Below are 17,619 nucleotides of genomic sequence, written 5' to 3' on the forward strand. Positions count from 1 at the left end.
AGTTGATATAAGTATCGGATATGTATTAGTGTCTGTGTGAATAATTTGTAGAGATCTATGTTATCGAGTCGTGGATGAAGGGGGTCGGTCCGACTCGCATAATGGATGGACTAAGGCCCACATATTAATAACACAGGCGGACCAAACCAACGTACCAAACTAAAAATTTGGGTGTATATACATCGCAAAAAATGTATATAAAAAACAAATTGTAATTTAGGACAGAGTGAGTATTTGTCTATTGCAGATCATCAAACTCTGCTTTCGCAGGGTCGTGCATACACTCTGTTCAACTTTACAAGGAAAAAAATCATCAAATTTTGTTGAAAATTTGCAGGGGAGTACCAGCGATGAAGTTGGCCAGCCATTTGTAGCACCGCTCAGCTCACCCCCGTGCCCCCGTCTCCATTACACAATTGACAACTCTACTTAAGCACATGATCGCGCCATGTCAGCATCAGCTAATTCTATTTAAGCAGAGCCTAGGCCACGGTAACCCATCATTAGCTCCCAATCATTTGCTCTCCTTCCATCGCCGTTCCCGTTAGCTGCCTGCTCACAGCGGACAGGAACTCACCCCGTCCCCTCCCGCGCAGACATGGCGGCCGACCTCCCGGAGGTGGCAATGGCGGCCTTGTACATCGCCCTCGGCTGCCGCGAGGTCCTCAAGCCGGTCCTCGACTTCCTGGACAGGTCCGCCGCGCGGGGGCCCGTCCTCGACATGGCGGTTGCCGCGGTCCTCCTGACCCTCCCCACGGCCTACCTCTTCGTCGCCGGCGTCATCCTCCCCATCGCCCTCCACAACACCCTGCCGCCGGCCGCGCCCGTCTCCCGAGTCGCGTTCTGGCTGTCCGTCGTACTGGGATTCACGCTGCTGCTTCTCTTCGTCGCCGTGCCCCTCGCCGCCTTTCTGTTCCTCACCGCCGGCAGCGCGTAGCCGGCAGGGCAGGGAATGCTTGTTTTGGTGAGTGATTGGGTGAGGATGCAGCTTAAAATTAGCTAAATCCAGGCATGCTCCCACTAGAACAAACATGCAAAAAAAGGCAAAAGATACTAGCTTTACTGTTCTACTATGAAAAAATAAAGTGTCACGGCTTAGTTTTACACAATGGGTGTGGCAGCTGATGCAAAGATTCTGCGCGTGTGTCAGTGTGCGTGTGACACGTAAGTGAGTCCATCCGCCGGCATGGTAGTGGAGGAGATATTCTCCGGCTGTCACAAGGCACAAGCCGGCATGTTGACTTGACTGTTGATCATTCCGGCCGGTGAGCTGCAGACTGCAGTGTTGACCGACCGCTTCCACGGTTTTAATAGGACCAATTTCTTTCTGAAGTGCTTGTACAAGCTTTCCTACTTGGCCTGGCCTGGCCGCGCGCAGGAACAAAAGCGCAACGGCCTGTAATTGAGGTCATGATCGACTTCTGGATGCTGGAAGATCGATGAGGTCGTAATCTTGTAAGCTGTGTGTAAATTTGTGAAGAATAAGTTAATGCAATGTAAATCTTTCTGTTATGAGCTACATTTCAGTCCTAAACCATGTGCTGCTTTCAAATGGTTTAACTCAAGGGTTTCTCTCTCTGCTCGTACTTTCTACCTGAATCCGTCTCTATCTCTATCTCTCTCTCTCTCTCACACACACACACACTTATCTTTTTGAACAGATACCATAAATTATAATTTGACAGGTATGCAATGAAAAAATTGGCATGTAACCTAGCTACCCCGTCCCTCTACAAATGCACTATTATTCACAACAATATGTATTAACTTTTGCCCTTTTAACCATCCTTTTGGGGTATTGTCATGGGGGTGAGAGGGGCTGAAGTTATAGTTTTGATACCTCTACAATTTTTTTTACCACATTTACCAAAGTGAGCTAATAATTTTGATATATCTTATTAGTACCTTGTTACCAAGGACTGTAAGAAATATCTAGTATAGCTCGCATGTAAACTGGGTTGGTCTGCCTCAGAGAACATCAATCTTCACCTCTGTTGCTAATAAGAGATGTTAAGGGCATCAAGCTCCTAGCTTGTGTCATGGTAGTCTTGTCCATTTGTCGTTAGAGATAGATGTTGATGCGTGTTTAACTGCTAGTATGCTATTGTAGTAGTACGTATGTAATATACTCCCTCTACAAGTGAACTACTTAGCCGCATGCATTATGTGTCTAATAAGTCTATATTTTGAGCTTCTTTACCATCCTTTTATTTGGGGTATCTGTTGACATCCAAAATTATCACAATTCAGATTTTCTAGACAATCTAGACAATTCGAGGTATAAGAGGGGAGCATGCACGCTGCTTCAACCCAAACGAGTACGGTTGTGGTTACGAGTGGAATGGACTAGATCATTTCCATTCCATTTGTCCCCTTTTCTAACAGATATGGGGGTTATGTAACGTATGGTTCACCGCCGGTAGGTAGTTAGGTATTGTGGACTGCTGGTTCTTTTTGGTCTTAGTGGATTCATGGCTTTCTTATCAAAAGCAATCCGAAGGGGTTAATAAGAGGGGGCGATCTGTTTGCAGTTCCCTTTCGTTTGCGTATTCTGAAGGGGCAAAAAGGTAGAATATACAGTCAGTGGAAAGCAAAGATTGGTGCAGCACGTAAGAGCTGTTAGTTAAAAGGAATGAGGCATGATGGTTTTCTCTTAATAACTATGTGGCATAGAGCTTAGAGCAGGAGCTGCCTGCTAGAGAAGCTCTGAAGTTGACTTTGTATGCCCTATTTTCAAATAATTAAACTTTTTGTGCGTTTGGCGCGGACAAGGTCTACCACCTATGAACTCCCAAAATTACTGTAAGCGGGTGTATGCCCAAATTTAATCAAATAGCATAGGCTCCAATTGTATAAGAATTTCAAGGGGTGGCTTACACTACTAGAAAAGAGCATTTCAGTACAGGTTGGTAAGGCCTTTAGGCTCCGCTTCTTGAACCGGTACTACGGGTCTTCGTCACTAGGTAAAACACCCGGTACCAAAGTCCCTTTAGTACCGGGTGTACCTTACTTACCATTCCAACTGCACAACACTTGTGATAGGAAGAGAGAAATTTTCCTTTTGAAGTAACCTATGGATGATCTTTTAGTACCGGATGGTATTTCCAAAGGCTAAATATTGGTACTGGATGGGACCACCCAGTACCAATGTCTAGCGTTTGGTACTGGAACTTTCCATGCATCCACCTCAAAAGCATTGGTATGAAGATGACCCTGGTACCAATGATAGAATTAGTACCAGGTCCTTCCTACTGATACTTTTGAGGTGGATCGATAGCATATTTTCTAGTAGTGTTGGTAGCCTTTGGCCGGTAAATTGGATTCGCGTTAGCACAGGGGCTTCCCTTACACAACATGTTCCATATATACAATGGTTCATGATATTGCATTTATTGAGTGGTCAGGAACTAATAAGAAAAGAAAATCACAACAAGAGAGGTCCACAAGAAGAATGCATATGAAACAATGCGGCCTCAATGAGGATATAATGCAAGAAGGGTGCCAATATATGCGTTATTAGCCTCTATGGATCTCAAAACAATTTTTTAAGGAACAGTATCGGAGGGGCCCAGGGCTCCTACTGGTTATAAATATTAGAGAAAAGAAAAGGCTCTGTACATACAACTTTAATTTATTAGGAAACAAAAAAAGACAAAGAAAATAAGAAAAAGCTCTGTACATTCTTTTGTTTGCACAGAATTGCAATGAAACTTCTTCCCACTCAGGGACTAAAAAGTCCGATCGAAGATGTAGTACATGATAAAAAGGTGCGGTCCTGTATCAAGGGAAAAAATGCATCGATCGGCCATTGCTTGACCTATTTGTTTAACTTGACCATTGGTTAAATTAAAGGTCAGTATCTTTCTAAGAAAAAAGAGGAAGAATCTATCAGAACATCATTCTCATTGAGTCATTGGGAGTGCTCAAGTGTTTTTTCTAGTGTGGTGGAGCCGTGGAGCCGAGGAGGAGCTGTGTAGACGAGCGACCTTTTGTCCCCACGAAATCACATGCTAGCACTTGAGAAGTTCTATTCTATGATGTGCATCGCCATCCCCACATCTCTGTCTCTCTCTCCTGGGACACGAAGATCCATCAAGTGTCAGTTTCAGCAGCATCACAGGACCACCAGTGCCATTTCTCACATGTCGCTATTACACGGACGGTTACATACAACAACAAAACAAAGAAAAACTACGAGATAGAAAGCACTACTCGGCTAAGGAACGGTAGCGAAGGAGGAAGGGGAGAAAAGGAGAGGAGTGAGTGCAGAATGGAGGTGGAAAGGAACTCTCAGACAGTTTGGAAGGTTCATGCATGCCCCGGAGATGCAAGAAAGTTCAACCGACCACCAAATTTGAAGATGCACCTGCAGGTATTATTATAACATTATCACAGCATTGGTGTAGGTGGAGAGAAGCTAAGTGAAGTGTAGATAAAAGTATCTCCATGTGAGGCTCTGGGTGAGCAATTTAGTCTTGCAGCACGCAAACTGAAAGGGGGCGGCAGTGCTGAAAGAAAAATGAGAGGAGATGTCTAATTGGGTGAAATCGTTGAATTGATTATAGTCGCATCAAACCTTGATAATAATGTATCGTGTCTCTTAAATTATCCAGAAAACAACAGAACAAAATCCAATAGGCAAAAAAGTAAGGCAAAACCAAAAAAATGTCATAAGTACATTATATTGCACGAAAGCGAGAAGGAAAATAAGCTCCACTTACCTTACCTGAATGGAAATAACCTGTTTGGTTCGCGCTAGCGCACCTAGCGCTACAAGAGAATCTTGCATGCATGAAGTACTAAACGAAGTTTATTCACAAAATATTTTCACAGATGAGTTCAACTTTGCGTGGCGAATCTAATGTGCCTAATTAATTCATGATTGGCTATAGTAATATTATAGTAACCATCCTCTAATTATGCGGCCAGAGACCTCATTAGATTTGTCTTGCGAAGTAGCGCAGGACTTGTGGAGTTAGTTTTGTAAACTGCATTTATTTAATACCCTAATTGATAGTCAAAGTTTGCTACAATAACCTAGCCTAAACTAAACAAGGCCAAGAGTGGCAAGAAACAATTAGCACGGTGAGAAGTGACAGTTCAAAACAATAGTTTCTTATATACTAACCGCCCTCTCTCATTTGTTAAACATTCTAACCTAATACTCATACTTATACGTCCTTTATCCGGATCTAATTAACTTCAGTTTGCAATTAATATGTGCACTTTTTAATCATATTCATAGTTTTTCCACTTTGCATAGCACCTAGATTCAAGGGTTACTTTTAGTACTGGCAAATGCATTAGTAAATTATTTTAAGGTTACTTTTTCATTCACATTCAAATTTTATGGATAATTTTTAAATTATTTGTAATGTTGGAGGTGGGTAATTAGATATAAATTAGGGGATGCTTTAAACTACTTCCACAATGGCAAGTGCAGATAATTTTTTAAAGAAAACATAATAGATCTAATGGCTATTTATTACCAATGATGATTATAGTCTGCCTGATTAATGGTTGGATGTTTTTTATTTTTTGTGAATTTTTTTAGCATTTCTCTCTTTTAGCAAATCTCATGAGGATTACCACGTTCCAATTAGTACTAGAAACTGGGGCGCACCGTTGGTGTGCCAGTTTGAGCTGGTCCAGTGGATGCCGTGTGATAGTTTTAGCGCAAGCTATATTTTGCAAATTTAAAAGGCTATGTAACTATTGGGAACTATCTGGGAATGACCTGATTTTTAACTTTTATTTGTATTGTATGAAACTTTGAATATTATTTTGGGTATCGAAATGTTTTTTTTGTGGTGAAAGAAGGGATAAGATAGTTTATTAGGGAGGGCGGAGCACAATTAGTCCGATACTTAATGTATTTGCGAAAACATGTTGCGATTAGTAGAGGTGTCATTTTTTTAGGAAGTAGTGGTTACATTTAAATATGATGTGTTATTGTGGAGGTAGCATGAGAAGCCATAGAAGAATGGTGATCGAATTGTACGTATAGTATTGCTATTGTAGTAGTAATGACATGCCTTGCCGCGTGGGACCTTTATCCCTCGTTGTAGTACTGTAGTTGATGCCGATTTTAGTTCATGCATGTAGTTGTTGTGTACAGGCAAATGTATAATTTTTTTTCAAGCAACGTAGTTAAGTTGAATCCACTGTTCCATTATTTTCGCATAGATGTCATGGTCTGCAGTCCGTTGTTGCAATTGGTATGATTTGAGCATTCAATTGTCAAGACGTTAATATTTAAGTACTATAATATTTTGGGTATCGAAATGGAGGTATGATATTTGTTGCTGTATTTATTATGGTGAAAGAAAAGGTAAAATAATTTATTACGGAGGGTGGTGGCGCGGAGCACAATTAGTCGGATACTTAATGTAGTTTGTGAAATCATGTGATAATTAATAGATGTGATGTTTTTAAAAAAGTTGTAGATATATTAAAATATATCATGTTATTATGGAGATCGCATGAGGAACCGTAAAAAACGGTAGTACAATATTTTTTTAACAATATAATATGCTATGTTGAATGGATTATGGAAATAATTGTGGTGAAAGAAGGGTTAGATAATTTATTAAGGAGGTTGGAGCACAATTAGTCACGTACTTAATGTATTTGCGAAATTATATTGCAATTAGTAGCGCATTTTTATTATAAGGGAGCGGTGGTTGTACAAAATTTGACATGTTATTATGGAGGTAGCATGAGAAGTTATAGAAGGACGGTGATGCGATATTATATTTTTAGTAAATTAAAATGTTATGTCAGACGAATTATAAAAATGCTTTGAATTTAAAAAACTTTGCTATACAGTGAAGTTGTAGATTTTGAATTTTTAGACAACTTTTGTATTGATCACTTTTTATTTAAAGATATTTTGGTGTCAAAATTATAGGTGCAATGGGTCACATGTAAATATTTGTTTAAATGAATTGGGAAAGTATTTTGAATTTTAAAATTTGCTCTATAATGAAGTTGTAGTTTTTGAATTCTTGATTAAATTTTATGTTGAGCAACTTTTGATTGCAACACGTTTTGGTGTTTAAATTGTACGTATAATATTGCTCGTGTGGAAGTAATGGATAAAACAAGTTGTGGTTTGATTCAATTAAAATCTGAGGGTTTTTTTTTGAAAAAAACCTGAGAGAGGATAAGGACGGCGGGTTGATTTTATTAAAACTCAAGATTTTATTTGCAAATTTCCTTCAACCAGCACTGTTGGACTGCGGGTTGATTTTGAGAAAAGCTGAGGGTTTTTTTCGCAAAATTTTCTAAGAGAGGAACTTGGACCGCGGGTTGATTTCTCTTAAGTTCGAGGGCTTTTTTTGCAAAATGGCCGGGGAAAGCACGATCTGGGCCGTCCGCCCGGCCGATCCGACGACCGGGATTTGCGGGCGACGTGGCCTGCTTCCCTGGCCTCGGAATTGGCCAGGATTCGTAGGTAGAGATTATAGTAAGATAGATAAGAATTGCAATAAATTGGTATGATGGCAAAGTTGTTGCACCATACTACCCACCATGGTCTAAATCTTTATACAAACAATTTTTTTAGAAAAGATAACATAATGCAAAAGAGAGCGCCTGCTATATTCCTAAAAAAAAGATAATATATGTATGTTTCTAAAATTTAAAGTATGACAAAAGTGAAGCAAACTGTGCAAAAAAGAAAAAAAAATGTGCATATGAAGACACAGTGATCACTAAATGTAGGCGCTCGACAAAGCTGATGTCCTGCAACAGCTGCTGTCTAGACTTGAAGCGGTCAACTTGTATCGCAATATCTGTCAACGGCCTTGCTAAAAAACAGTCTCTTGGGCTCAGCAAACAACAAAAACATAACTGTTCTACTGACAACCAGCAATAGTATTTTTCTCTCAAACCAAAGCACCAACCACCAACCACCAGACAGCCAACAATACTTTTCTCTTATAGCAAATCAGCACTGACACCAGCCACAGTCCAGTCGAACAGAACGGACATCGATGATCCATGGAGGCTCTAGAGTTCATCCGGCTGACGGAGTGATTAATGGGCTCCTCCAAAGTCTTGCAGCGTTGCAGTACATGCGGCAGTTTGCTTTGCTGTGGACCTGCTTGCTGCGGATTTTTTATTTTTATATTTTTTAAAAAAACGTTTTTTACATAAATATAATTTCGGTTTCACATTTTACAGTTTTATACCCCTACCGCCCGGTAGAGGGACGGCAGGGGGCCTACCGCTCGGCAGGAGGGCGGTAGGGACCTATATTTAAATAAATATAATTTTTTTGCGCGGAGGCCCCTAGCGGGAGCCTGCCGCCCCTCTGCCGGGCGGCAGGCACCTGCCGCCCGGTGGAGGGGCGGCATGCAGCTCGCCCGCCGACAGGGGGGCGGCAGCCCCCCCCCCCCAAATATAAAAGCTGAGCCCCTTCTCTCGCACCCTCATTTTCTGTCCACGAGATCCAGAGCGGGGAGAGGGAGAGAGGAGGGGTGAGGGAGGTAATTCCACCGGTGAAGCCCTGTCGGATTTTGGATCCGAACCGCAGGTAGGTACTGTCATTCTAAGTTTACTATTCTATATTTCACTATCCAAAAACTAAATCTATTTTAATTCATAATTATTTTAGAAGCAAGTCTATAATAGTTGAGAAATATTAGTTACCTACGGTTCGGATCCAAAATCCGGCAGAGCTTCACCGGTGGAATTACCTCACTCACCCCTTCTCTCGCCCTCTCTAGATCTCGTGGACAGGAAATGAGGGTGCGAGTAGCAATAAGGTACTGTCATTCTAAGTTTACTATTCTATATTTCACTGTCCAAAAACTAAATCTATTCTAATTCATAATTATTTTAGAAACAAGTATATAATAGTTGAGAAATATTGGTTACCTGTGGTTCAGATCCAAAATCCGCCAGGGCTTCAGCGGTGGAATTACCTCCCTCACCCCTCCTCTCTCCCTCTCCCCTCTCTGGATCTCATGGACAGAAAATGAGGGTGCGAGGGAAGGGGCTCAGCTTTTATATTTGAGGGGGGAGCCTGCCGCCCCCCTGAGCTGCCTGCCGCCCCTCCACCGGAGGGGCGGGTGCCTGCCGCCCGGCAGGGGGGCGGCAGGCTCCCGCCAGGGGCCTCCGCCCAAAAAAAATATATTTATTTACATGTAGGTCCCTGCCGCCCCCCTGCCGGGCGGTAGGGGTATAAAACTGTAAAATGTGAAACCGAAAATATATTTCTGTAAAAAACATTTTTTAAAAAAATATAAAAATAAAAAGCCGTGTTGCAGCACATAGACGACGGGCCCAGCAGGACCCGGCAGCTGCGGAGGACCATCACATCAGACCTCGGCAGCTAGGGTCGGCCTGCGAGCCGTTTGGCGGGCCGTGGCAAGTAACGGGCATTCCTGCAACTGGCATGGCGGCCGCCCCACTACCGGCCACCACGGCACCATCCCGACCTGTCCGAGCCAGGGTTTGCAAAACCGGTGGGAACGTTCCAGTTTGGGCCGGTACCAAACCGGCCCAAATTCAAAATTCAATTTTGAATTAATAAAAATAAAAAATTCCTAAAAATACTTCAAGGTGCGACGAATCTAATGGTGTCAAATTTTCTCAAAAATTCGTTCATTTTGTATAGTTTGCGGAATTTTGAAGTTAAATCAAAAAAGAAAAAGAAAAAAACCGACGGCCCATTAAGGCCCATCGCGCGGCAGCGGGCAGTTTACCTCCCCCAGTATCCCTCAGCGCGACTCGCGCCCCCCTCAGTCCGCTCCCCCCCTCCTCAGACGCTCCTATCCGCCGCCAGCGGCGCTCGGCTAGCCGGTCAGCTGCGCCGGTAAGCCGGGCCGGTAGCAGTTCTACCAGTCCCGACCGGTTAGCCGCCTGAGGAGCTCGGTTTACCGGCCCGGAGAGGTGGTAAACCGGGCACGAGCGGCGGTAAGCCGCGGCCAGGTAAGTTTCCCCCCCTATGATTTAGAGTATTAGATGATTTGTTTTAGGATTTAGGTGTATGACTTAGGTGTATTTAGAATGTAGGTAAGATTTATTTGTATTAGATGATTTTTTGCACTATGTAGTAGGGTTTATGTAGATTTGATTTAGGTGTATTAGATGATTTGTGACACTATAAATTAGGAGTTAGAATATTAGATGATATGTTTTTGTTGTCCATGTATGCAGATAGACAATGGCAGTGAGAGATGTTGTATGGGAATACGGTCAAAATCTTTATCTCGGATGGCGATGCAACTATTGTCATACGCAGAAAGGAGGAGGTGGTGCGACTAGATTGAAACAACATTTGGCTGGGCACGGGACAGAGGTGATCCATTGCAGGAATGTACCACCTGATGTGCGGGACTTCTTTCAGCGTGAGTTGGATAGGGCAAAGAATGCAACTGCTGTCCGGGCCCGAGAGAGGTTGAGACGGGAGAAGGCTGCAGCGGAGGAAAACTATCCCGGTGATGAAGAAGATGAGGAGGCTCAGGTGTAGCGTGCCATGGATCTATCGAGAGCGGAAGCAGAGTTCAATGTGGTTCCATGAGTCTATTGATGCGAGTGGAAGAACTCAAGATGCTGCATATTTGTTCAAGATAGTCCCTAAACATGTTCCATTCACATTGAATATGTTTTCATATGTTACTAAACAATATGTCTTTGTTTGCAGGAGATTCGAAAGGTGGTGGAAGAGATTGGACCGGAGAATGTCGTGCACGTAGTCACCGACAACGGCTCGAACTACAAGAAAGCATGCAAGGAACTAATAAGTGAGGTGTATGAACACATAGCTTGGACACCTTGTCTAGCACACACCGTCAATTTGATGTTGAAGGATATAGCTCGAAGGCCTGAACATGGTGTTATGATCAAGCAGTGCAAGCGAATTTCAAATTGGTTACACAATCATGGTCAGTTGAATACAATGATGAGGGATGCAATCGGTGGTGAGTTGGTTAAGTGGAATACCACTCGATTTGGAACCAACTACATGTTCCTAGAGAGCATCTATCGGAAACGTGATCGTTTCATGCAGTGGATGGCATCTACTGAGTTCCAACACAGCAAATGGGCGAATACCGAAGATGGTAGATTTACTCATGCAAGTTTTGCAAATATGGAGTGGTGGGATGCATTGAAATATATCATCGACACGATTCAACCAATATACAAGTTCCTCCGCTTCGCTGATCAGGACAAGAAGCCGAACATTTGTGAAGTTGTGATGGCCTACCAGACTATGAAACAGGAGCTGCGGTCTTTCTTTGGAACAAATGTTTCCACACTGAAGGAGTATATTCAGGTGGTGGACGAGAGGTTAGGTGACGTGTTCATAGGCACGTATGTGGGTCCAGGTAAGCACACACGAGTCATCTATTTTTAAGCTCTATTGATCTGATGCTTATTTAAAGTGATTTATATTTTGCAGCTGCTGTCCTAAATCCGAGGTATGCATATATGATGGATCCAACTCAACAAATGTTTCGTGGACTCAAGGATACATTTCAGTGCATGACGGATATCCAGAGCGCCGTGCAGGCATTGCAGGAGTTTGACGTGTTTCGGCAGAAGGTTGGCGAGTATGGCAGTGAAATGGAAATGCGGATGGCGATGGACCCAAAGACATCCCCATGTAAGAGTTACTCCGTACAACATTGTTGTTTTCTCTATTCAAATATATTGCTTACATATTCGGTTGCACATGCAGCGTCCTGGTGGATGATGTTCGGATCAAGCACTCCAAAGCTGCAGTACCTTGCCATGAGGCTTGTTTCACAATGTTGTTCGTCCAGTGGATGCGAGCGGAACTGGAGTTCTTTTGCCTTGCTGCATACAAAGGTTCGCAATCGGTTGTCGCACAAGAAACTTAACAAGCTTGTCTATGTCAACTACAACCTTCGTCTCCGACTTGAGGAGGTCTCCGGTCCACCGATGCGTGAAGAAGATGATTTCATTGACCAGCTGGCCCATCTTTCTTTCTATGATGAGAATAATCCGGTGCGGGAATGGATGGAATATGGTAGATCTAACCGGACTCCAGTTCTGGACGAGGATGATGATGACGGCGACATCCCTCTCCCGTCCCATATTTTCAGAGATCAAATAAATGTGTCAGATCTACGTGAGGCTACGTGGGATGATTCCATCAGCGATTGGGCACATAAAAATGTGGGTGACACTCACCTAGGGAAGAGAAAGTTGCAGAAGGGACCTACAAAGGGTCACCCGAAGCGTCGAAAAGTCAAAGGAATAGCAAAACCAGTGAGTAGCGACACCGAGACTGATGATGGCGAAGATGAGCGTAGTCCTCTGTATTAAGAGTCCAAGGATAGCAGCTCGGCCGATGATGATGATAGTGATGGTGCTGATGCTGGTGGTGGTGCTGGTGGTGCTGCTAGTGGTAGTGGTGGTGCTCGTGGTGTTCGTTTCACAGGTATACATTGCACATATAAATGCACACATATTTCTGACTATAAGTATTTACTACTAATTATGATATATGGTTGATTGCAGGGGAGACTCAGTTCACACATGCTACTCAGGACACCGACCATGGAGCACCGCAATCGCAGAGGAGAACAGGTGGACTGACGGACAATGACACTTCATAGTACTCTTCTTCCTCCTACAGCGATTCCACGCACTCTTTTCACTACCCCATTCCTGAAATTAGCATGCAGCCACCGACGAGATGGGTGTACGAATGGGAAGACCCCTATTTTTTACACTATGTTAGTTCAGGAATGGGAGACAACATCGGCGTGGACGGGCCAAACTTGGCAACACTACAAGGCTGAGCTGCTTAGAGTGCGAGGTATCGCTTTGATGTCCACTGCCGAATACCAAACCGCATCACAAATGGGGGTCTTCCCATTCTTACGTTGAACTTTTATTTTCTGTGTATAAGTGTATGACTCAGTATTTGTATGCACGGTTATTACAATTGTATTTGTATGCATGATTATAAATTGTTACTTTGGTGTGGTCATTTATATTAATATTTGCATAGCTCATACCGAATTTTTTTTATTTCACATCGGGATCTATTTTTTAACCGTCGATTTTTTTAAATCACCGGTATACCGGCCAAATCGGCCGGTAAACTGGTCTAACCGGCCGGTATACCGGTACGAACCGGTTGAACAAAAGTTTTTGAATTCAATTTTGAATTCTACCGGTATCGACCGGTTACTGGCCAAACCGGACCGGTATATCGGTACCGGACCCCGGCGATTTGGCCGGTCCGGTCGGTGACTTAAACCCTGGTCCGAGCTCGCCGTCCCCGTCGGGCCTGTCCGGGCTGTCCCCATTCCTGGAGCGATCCCCCCGCCCTCAGCATCCGTGCAGCTTGTCATCGTCGAGGTGCTGTCGTAGTCTTCCTCCTCAACGTACTGTTTGGATGCGATGCGAGCGTGGTTGGGCGTGGGCCTTGATTTAGCTTGCAGTAAATCAGCAGATAATCCTCGGCTCGATCCTCCCGAATCCAAGCAGCCAGCAATTCTGGTGCATCGACTTAGGGGAAGTGCATGGAATTGGCAATCGAGCAACTCTGCACTTCCTATTGGACCCACACGACCAGTCGGCCTCCTTCTCATGTTCTGCCCATGCGTCAGATAATGGAAATCTGTAGGCCGCTGCCGGTGAAAACAGAGGTGGATGGAGACCGTGGCAGTGCGTGGGTGTTAAAAAGTCTGAACTCTGAACTCTGAAGAACCTTTTCGCTTCTGCGGTTTCAAAGTCTGAACCTGAGTTTTCAAAAAAAAAAAAAATCTGAATCGCGGTACTCCCTTTTCACGGGGCCACCTAATAAAATCCACTGGTCTTTCTCCAAGAAACAAAAAAAAAAAACTGCTCACAATATTAGCTGGAGAAAGAGAGAGAGAGCCGCAGTAATTGTCATGCTGTACTTGTAGTATTGTTGTGGTACCATAACAGCGCAATGTGACGGCCCTGTTTAGTTTCAAAAAAAATTTATACAGTACTCGTTACATCGAATATTCGAACACATGTATGGAGCACTAAATACAGTTAAAAAAATAATTAATTACACAGTCTAACTGATTAGCGCGAGATAAATCTTTTAAGCCTAATTAGTTCATGATTGGACATTATTTGTCAAGTAACAACGAAATATGCTACAGTACCAAAACTAACAATTTTTCACCAACTAAACATGGCCGAAATTTCTGTCTCACAGACAGACGTGCTCTTCTTGTCTGGGGCCTGGAAGATTCAGTCTGAATTGCATGCAGCTAGTACATGTGAATGCACAAGCTTCGTTCATCATGCTTGCAGCGGTGTATGCGCGTGTTATATATGCTACGTAGTGCTGTCCCGATGCAAGATTTCACTTCCACTCAGATGATGAAAAGGCTAGTTGGAGGACGACAATTTGCTCCATTGCTCAGGAGCTTTTTTTTTGAACGGTATCGGGGGAAGATTCTCACCTACGATTCATTGAAACTTGCTGGGGCAATACAAGCAGGTTTCTTGGCATACCAAGGGAGAAAGATTACACAGGGGTTGGGGAGCAAGCAGGAGGAACTCAGGAGTAATTGATGAGAGAGAGAGAGAGAGAGTAGCAAGCACTCGCAGTGATCGATGTTGGAGAGATGGCAAGAGTAGCATGCTGCATCACCACCTTTTGGGGGCATCATGGTTCAATCCTTATCTCGTGTTGGCATGTTGCTGCGGAAGAGATTGCTGTGTCCCCTTAAAAAGAAAGAAAGAAGAGATTGCTGTGGCAGCAGCTGCAGCGGTAGCTAGCTTCTGCTACAGTGCCTGCAGCGTTTGGTTTCCTGCCGTGGCCAGGCTCAAAGCATGCTTGCTAACCTTTCTAATGGTTAAGGTTAAGAAAAGGATTTTGTAAATAAAGATCCAAATGACCTTTTTCCATGAATCTTAGTTTAAACTCTTTCTTAATACAGAGATGCAGAGCTCTCTTTGATCCTTCGTGTTGAGAAAGAAGAAAGAATCATTCCTTCTCGATGAAGCTTTAAGGAGTTCCTGAGTACAATATTGTTAAAAGAAGCTGACTGAGTACAATATTGTTAAAAGAAGCTGACTGAGTACAATATTTCATTCCTTCTCGATGAAGCTGACTGAGCCTTGAGTTTGCCGTCCTATTGGATTTGGACGCATTTGCAATGGTGTCCAAAACTACAGTACATTCATGTGTAATCTAAGCTGGTTCTGCTAGTTACTAATATCTATCATCACACCCCTAATGGATCCATCTGCAACGCTACTCAAAGCTGCAGTTCATACGGCTAATCTCCGCCATCCTACGACACCACCAGAGGCCGCATCGATTGCTTGCCACCGGTCAGCTAATTATTACCTGCGGCGCCGGCGCAGGCGGCGACGACGCGGCGGACGACGAGGAGGTAGCCGGCGAGGGCGGCGAGGGCGAGCAAGTAGGCGGCCGCGATGGCGTAGTCGTTGCCCGCCGCTGCAGCTCTCTCCGCGAAGCCCACCAGCGGCCTCAGGATGTGGGCGCAGCCGGCAGCGACGAAGAGCGCGAACCTGGCCGGGTCGGGGAGGGGGAGGGGAGGCGGCATTGCTGCGTGTGACGAGCAGGCGCCGGCGAGTGGGTGCCGGATAGAGACGACGATCGACCGCGCCTGCGGGAAACTGGCCGAGTGAATGGATGCAGGTGCTTCCGTGCTGGGCAAGAGCACGATGGCGGTGGCGGCCTCCACTGCTCTGCTCCCCGCGCTTATAGCGTTGTGGTTCATCAGACGTCAGTCATGCCCATCAGACATATCCATGCCCAACATCAGTCATCGATGGCATATATAGATGATGCAACTGTGCAAGAGCAACGCATCTCCGCTCGTGCTCCTGTGTGAATGAATCTGCACGGGCCTACCCTACCCGGCCCGTAGCCATGCATGCACAATGACCCTGCAACTGTTTGCGCTAGCTAGCTCTATGTGCATTCGTGCATCGATTGCTAGCTCCTCACCAAGCGGTAGTGTATATACACACTCAGTGACGCTGAAGCGGACAGTACAGCATACAAATCATTGGCGTGGGCACTCGTACATGCTGCATGCCCTCGCATCCAAGCTTTTAGCAATTTTGTTTTCCTTCTGTAACGACCCAAAATTTTGAGCACGATTAAAAATTACACAATAATGCAGGTGCTTGCGTGCTAGCGACTTATTTTTAGTCCCTGTCACATCAAAAGTAATCTTACTATTTAGGAGTATCAAATAAAATCTATTTATAAATTATTCTTGATAAATGAGTGCTAATTATCGAGACGGATCTAATGACCCTAATTAATCCATGATTTGTTACAGTAATGGTACAATAACCATTTGCTAATTATAAATTAGTATACTTTATTAAATTTGTCTCGTAGTTTAACCCCAGGGTTCTGCAATTAGTTTTGTAATTATACTTCATTTAATACTTCTAAATGTTAAGATTCTTTTTTATGTGATATGATCTAAAGTTTAACTCCTCAAACCAAACAACGCCTAGATGTTGGCCGCTTCGATATGCGCCTTGTTTGGTTCCATTCTAGAATCCTTAGCATACGATTCCCGAGAAGAGAATCTTGCATGCATGGAGTACTAAATGAAGTCTATTTTCAAAACCTTTTCAAGGATAGGCGTAACTTTTCGAGATGAATCTAATGACATTAATTAATCGATGACTGGCTACAGTGATGCTACAGTACCATCCTCTAATCATGCGGTCAAAGGTCTCATTAGATTCTTCAGGGTTCCTAGCGCATGGGATCTGAACTTAGTTTTGAAAACTGCCTTAATTTAATACCTCTAATTAGCGGTCAAAGTTGATACAATTCCTAGCATATCACAAACCAAACAGGGCCATGGTCCATCGCCTCACGTGTGTGAATGGAATCCGATCATCCCCACGATGTCCGCTCCATTTCCACACGGAAACGGATAGATATAGAGACTCAAATGTTTGCTTTTGCTGCCGTTTCCGATCACCTGATCTCAAACGTACGGCCGGATGGGCTCCGCGATTCGGCCGAGGAGGCGACCTTGACCTCCATCCCTCGGTCGTTGCAGGACCGGCCGTGCGTCCCCCAATGCTGAATATACAGCCGACAGCAAGTTCCTAATCTTACGGTCGATTCCGCGCTCGCCCCTCCTCTAGACATCCTTCCCCTTTCCCTTTTTCCTATCGTGCCCCTGCTCCGAGATTTCCTATCCTCCATGGCAGCGAGCGACGCGGCGGGCCGGCGGCGGGAGGTGCGTTGCGGCGGGCTGGCGAGGTGCATTGCGGAGGGCCGGCGCGGGGCGTGACGGCGGGGTAGGCGGCGCGGTGCATTGCGGCGGCGGCGGGGAGGGGAGGCGCGGCGGGCGCGGTATAGCGGGCTAGCAGTCGGTAGGCGCGGCGGGGTAGGTGGCGGGGAGGCGGCACGGTAGGCCGGTGGTGGCGGGGAGGGGAGGCGTGGCGGGCGCGCTATGGTGGGCTGGCGGCAGGTAGGCGCAGCACGGCGGGGTAGGTGGCGGGGAGGCGGCACGACAGGCCGGTGGTGGCGGCGGCGCCGAGCTCCTGAGTAATGTTTTTATTCTTTTTTTTGCTTTTTTGATGCAAAAGTTTTTTATAATTTTTTTATCTGAGTTTTTTGGTTTTGGATGCAAAAGT

The sequence above is a fragment of the Panicum virgatum genome, chromosome 4K (assembly GCF_016808335.1).
Source record: "Panicum virgatum strain AP13 chromosome 4K, P.virgatum_v5, whole genome shotgun sequence".
Taxonomy (NCBI): domain Eukaryota; kingdom Viridiplantae; phylum Streptophyta; class Magnoliopsida; order Poales; family Poaceae; genus Panicum; species Panicum virgatum.